This window comes from Podarcis pityusensis, assembly GCF_964106645.2.
Source record: "Podarcis pityusensis genome assembly, chromosome: 3".
Classification (NCBI taxonomy): Eukaryota; Metazoa; Chordata; class Lepidosauria; order Squamata; family Lacertidae; genus Podarcis; species Podarcis pityusensis.
The window spans coordinates 102,621,738-102,627,737 of NC_138026.1; positions in this window are offsets into that span (position 1 = coordinate 102,621,738).

Here is a 6,000-nt window from a genome sequence, read left to right on the forward strand (position 1 = left end):
CCCGCTGACCCCCAGTTGGCAAGGGAGGAATCGCTTCTGCTCGGCTAGCCCTGCTGGAGGCAAGCGGTGTCTGTCTCCCGTCCGACGGCGAGCTCCCCAAAGTGGTGAGAGAGCGCCTGGCTTGCCTTTCCTCCAGGAAGGCCTGTTTAAGCGAGGGAGGCTCCAAACTTAATGCAGCCACGGGAGGTGCCTCTTTCAAACAGCTGTTCCTCATACATATTCCATTACACCATCAGATAATGCGTCCCACCACCTTCTCAATTATTCCCAGATAAACATTTTCGAGACGTTTTGACATCTGTCTTAGTGCCTCTATTAATTTAGTAATCACGGGAGTTGGGAAAATAAATGGAAAACGTGTGTGTGTGTGCGCGCGCGCGCAAAAGAGAGGAGAGACTTCAACCACACATCGGTCTGCAATCCTATGCGCCCTTCTCGGATGGTTTACTCCGTTTAACGCAGGTGGACTCGGGGGCCTTAAACTATACGAGTTGAACCCCGAATAAACAGGGAATGGATCCGGGAGGAAGCCTGCACGTCCACGCCCAGTTTGCGTGGGGCTAAGCGCGCCGTGGGAGTAACGCAGCGCGATCCTAAACCATGTCCGCACAGAAGCAAAGCCTCTAGAATTCAGCGGGGCGTACAATCAGGTTAAAGTCATTTCGGACCAAAACGGAGACCGTGTGTAGCGCAGTGGTCAGAGAGCTGGGCTAGGATTAGGTTCAAATCCCCACCGGTCTTATTTCTCTGCGTTAACAACACCCTAGGGTTGTTGTGAAGATGCAATTTTTTGGGGGGGGAGAACCATGCACTGCGACATTTGGTCCTTGGAGGGGAGGCGAGCTCCAAATGTAATCTGTAATTAATAGCTATAATAAATAAAGCAAAACGCGTTCTTCAGCGTGACAGCGAAGACACAGAAAACATATAATCGCAATTCGAAGTACGCGAAGTAATAATGCACATTGCCACCTAAAAAGCGTGGGCTCTCATCCATAGCTGTCAACTTTTCCCTTTTCTTGCGAGGAATCCTATTCGGAATACGGGAATTTCCCTTAAAAAAAGGAAAACGTTGACAGCTATGCTCTCATCAAAAGAGAGGGTTTTTCTTTTTTTAACGTAAAGAGTGCCTTTTCTGTTTATAGGCTGGTTGTTTTATAGCACCGATGATTATATTTTTATTTTATTGATTTTAAATTGCCAAGCGACCAGGAGACCCAGTGGATCGGGTGGCGTAGAAATGCTGAAATAATTAAAAATAAAATAAAATGAGGCCCATTAAGTCCGGAGTCTGAAAGCCTCTAAATGCACCGCTCTCTCCACTTTTTCTAAAGGGCAGCTGGACGCAGGCCGGCGCTTCCGCGAAGGCTGAAGAAAGAGGAAAACCACAAAGAGGGAGACAGAGACCTCTTCCCTCCCCCAAGCTGACCTCTGCAGGACTAACACCTCATCCAAAACACATTACGTCGGAGGATACCCCATTCATCCATTTCAATGGATATGTTTCGGATCCGGGTGACCCGCTGAGCCTCGTAACACTCGGGAAGCCCGTTTCCCTGGGAGTCAATGGAGTTTAGAGTCAAGTCAACGCTTCGGGGACTAGAACTTAAAACCAGTTTCATCATCAACCCGGCATGTCGGCTCTCGCTGTTTCAGTCAGTCCGAATCCCAGCTACGTTTACTCGGGAGTAAATTCCCGATCGGCGTGCGCAGGGGTGCCGGAGGGGTCTGCCCATAAGGCCGCTTAGGGCTGGGGAAAATTCGGGTCCCCCGTTTTGCTCTCCTTTACAGAATGGCGTTTATGGAACGTACAGATTTTGGGCTTAAAATAATAATAGTAAAAACCCTGCCTTTTCTACCAAATGAACGCCAATGAGGTTTTTAAAAGGAATTAATACAACACGCAGGATGGACTGCTCTGATCCACAGGGATATGCCTTCCAAAGAAAAGCCGCGTGTACCACCGCCTTTCCAGGCTTACTTCGAAATAAAATCCCCACTGATTTTTTTATTCCAGTTTAGTTTCCTCCTACAGGCAGCCCGGTTCTACCCATCAGCTTAGCTGGAATGGACCGCTAGGCCTCAATTCTATGCACACTTAAGGAAAGGTGCGCCATAGGACTGAGTGAGGCCTAGAAATCAGATCCTGGACACGTTTTCCTCTTCATTCGGTGGGGCTTACTCCCGGGTGAGGAAGCATCATCGTATTGTCGGGCTGGAGTTGCGGGAGGCTCGCTGCCGAAAGAGGCTGCCAGTTCCGAGCTTCAAAAATGAAGCCTTTTGCAGCGGGATGCGCCCACTTGAACTCTGAAATGAGGAAGATAAATAATGCGGCTCCTGAACGCGAGAAGCAAGAGCAACTTCGCTTCCACAGGCGAACTTTCGCAGTGTGAAACTAAGGTGCCCTTCTTCTCCCAAAACATCCCATTCAAAACCTCTTGCCAAACAGAGCAAATTATTATTATTATTATTATTATTATTATTAGTTGTTGTTCTTGTTGTTGTTGTTGTTGTTGTTGTTGTTGTTGTTGTAGCAGCATTGTTTTCTTAGGCCATGAATACAAATGCAGAATGGAATGGGAGGCATTTGCGCCGCGATCCGCAAGCCTGTTGTGCCGAATAAAAGCTCCTTGAAGATTAAGCTTAAGGCCTACCCCGGGGTAGTTTTGCCCGGGGTCCTTCCCAATGTATTTCGATACCTTCATTCAGGAAAGGGGCGCCGTGTCTTTCGCCGCTAAAACGAAACTCTTTTGTGTCTATTTCCTGTCCTTAATCCCTTTTCTTATTTTTTTAAAGAAAACTTTTCCTAAAGTAACAGCTGTTGCCCATTCTCCATAAAGCGAGCAAGTCAAATGCAGGATGAAGGTGTGGGGGGGGGATGGGGAATAACTTTCAAGCTCTCCCTGAGCTTTCCTGCTTCTTAAATAAACCTTTCAGCGCCTGCACCCTAAACCCGTCCCCTACATTTTTATCTAGGGCGGGAGAAACTTGCTGGAAAAGTACGGTACGTCTTTCAGTACAACCTGCCCAGCTCAGGTTTACTAGCTCATTTTGTTCTCGTTCTTAGAAATACTTTGCTCTTGATTCCTTTTTCTTTTCTTTTTTCCCGACGTCCTCAAAATAATTTAATTACAGTTAGATGGAGAGGAAATACCTTGCCAGTAAAACGGGGAATTGCTTTTTTTTTTTTTTAAGAAAAGCTTTAAAAAACATTTTTGAATAATTTAAAAAAGACGGCAAAATCGACACATTAGGGGGATATCTCCTTGCTAAACCCTCATGTTTATATCCAGAGGTGGGGTTTTTTACACGTCTAGATTCCCTGTTTGCACATCTGGGAAGGTAAACCCTTAGTTCCATGCACATCTGGTTGGAAGCAAGACCTCCTAGTTTCAGTCAAGACTCGGCCTGGCCTTGCCAGAATAATAATTAAAATAATTCAATATCCCATGGATTTCAATGGGAAAGTTAAGCATTAAATCTTCCGGTTCAAAGTTGGCCGGAGGTTCAGAGCTTCGTTCGAAACCAATTTACCCACTGATTTTCACATGGTTTATTCCCTAATAAGTGTTATTTAGGGTTGCAGCCTGGAAAGGGCATTGATTTGAACTAGATTCTGCCCCTTGGTATTTCTACATAAATAATACGCAGACGGTAGCAGACTTTTCTCCACAACTCCAGGTCCCGAGTGCGGTTTGGCCCGCTTTGAAATTATGTTCTTTGTCGGATCTACCAGAGTTTTATATTGAAAATAAGCCCACGCAGAGATGGGTTTACTTAAAGTGCGTAAATACACATTTTTCTTCAAGAGGACAGAGAAAGTTGCTGTACAAGAACTTATCAATAATGATTCCCGGCAGCAGTCTTTCTATATGCACGTTAATCTGAGAGCAAACCCTATTGAGTTCATTGGGGTTTATTTGCGAGCAGACAGAATTGATCTGTAAGTTGACGCGAATCTCTGTGACCACATTAATATTCGCTAACGGGAATTTGCAAAACAGAATCTCCCTGTTGTAAACGGGCCTCTCTTTTGTCTGCTCCTACTTTCAATCATTCATTTCAGCCCAGCTCTATACCCGATTACCCTAAACTGCAAAAAGCATTTTGAATCTTGACCCCCGGTTGTCTGTCAATCACTCGAAGCCTCCCACTAACGTTCTCACGTGCCCTGTGTATTGCGCTTGCGCGGTTTTAAATGCATGAGGGTTTTTTCCATGCGAGTGGGGAAGATCCGTTTCACGGTTCTATTCATTTGGAAAATGTAAATCCTGAATGGGAAAAAAAAGGCTTCCCCTCCTCCTGTACAAACGTTTGTCTTTAGCTTTCAGTGAGTCAACCCAAATAGATAAACGAGTTCTTTTCCTTCTTGCTTTAGGAAGAATGGACATCGCTGTGGAAGTTTATTAAAATTAAGCAGGGTGTGGAGAAAGTAGATAGAGAGAATCTAATAATATAAGATAATAGTAGAACTGGGGGGGATTTATGAAATGGACGGTCAGTTAGAGTTAAGCTGAACCAAAGTTATGTTCTCCTTAGCCTGACTCATAAATATCCTACGGAACTCCCTGCCACAAGAGGCGGTAACAGCTTTTGGCACAGATAGCATTTAACGGGTATGCAATACAGATCTCTCGCGGCTATTAGCGGGATGGACTCCACCCAAGTTCAAAGCCTGTCTATTTTTGAATACTAATCGCCTGCGGGGAGCAAGGAAAAACGTGAGTTTTAAAAAGTATTATCCATGACCTGCTTGTTGCCTTCCCAGGGGCCTCTGGCTGGCTGCTAGAATCTAGATCCAGAGTAGCCAACCTGGTGCCCTCCAGATTTTGCTGGAGGACAACTCCCAACGTCCGAGACCATTGGCTAGACTGGTTGGAATCTGTCTGATCTCTGGAGGGCGCCCCGTTGGCTAACCCTCTTCCAGATGGACCCTCGGTCCAATCCAGATGGCTTTTTGATGTCATCACATTCTCACACCTTCTAATCTTTCTTTGAAGCGCTTCGGAATTACGCATTTAAGATGAGGAGGGATTTTTAAAATGCGTTTATTTCCAATCTTTTTTCTCCAAGGGGCTCAAAGATGGTCACATTGCTTCCCCTTCCTCATCTAATCCCCACAACAACCCAGTGAGCTAGGGCTGAGAGGCAGTGACCAATATCACCCAGTGAGCTTCATTCGTGGCCAAGTGGGGATTGGTATCCCGGTTTCCCAGGTCCTACACTCTACCTACCGCACCGCATTGATTAAACGGATGCGAAAGGTGAACAGGAAGAGTTATATATTGCCAAGAAACCACGCGTTTTCTCTAAACAGGTTTGGTCAAAGGGTGGTCAAAATAATCACCCTATAAAGTCAGGAGACAATTAACAAGGGGAGCAGTCCTATCCACAAGCCATTTAAATAGGAGGATTGGCTCTCAATTGTTTTAAAGCGGATTAAGTGACAGCTTGTATAGGAGGCATAGATATGGTGAACATCTCCATGCGCATACGTTAAACTGGAGGATTTGGGAGTAGGCTAGCAGCCAGCCCCTAACCCAGCTAAGGCCAAGCACTTTGACTGAAACCAGTAACCCGCCCCTTCCAATTTCCTCTCAAATGGACTCAGTTGTCTGCTATGGTCCGTAGCTTCCCGTTTGGTAAATCGCACATCCCTGAAGTCTATCTGGGACCTCAAGCCTAATCAGGCATAAGGACTGGGCTGCATAGGGTATCCTCTCCCTGGAAGTTCAAGTGGATCATGGCCACTCTGTTGATTGATCGCACTTATATATCACCTCGAAGGAGCGCAGAGTGGCAGTCTTAGTTCTCCATCCTAACCCTCTTTATCCTCACAACAACCTGTGAGACAGGTTAGGCTGAGAGACAGGTGACTGACCCAAGATCTCTAGGTGATTCGGACCTGCGCCCCTTCAGACTGAATCCCGACCCTCTAACCACTGCACCGCACTCCTCTGTTAGACTCAAACTTAGAAAATAAGCGTTCTTTGTTCAAGT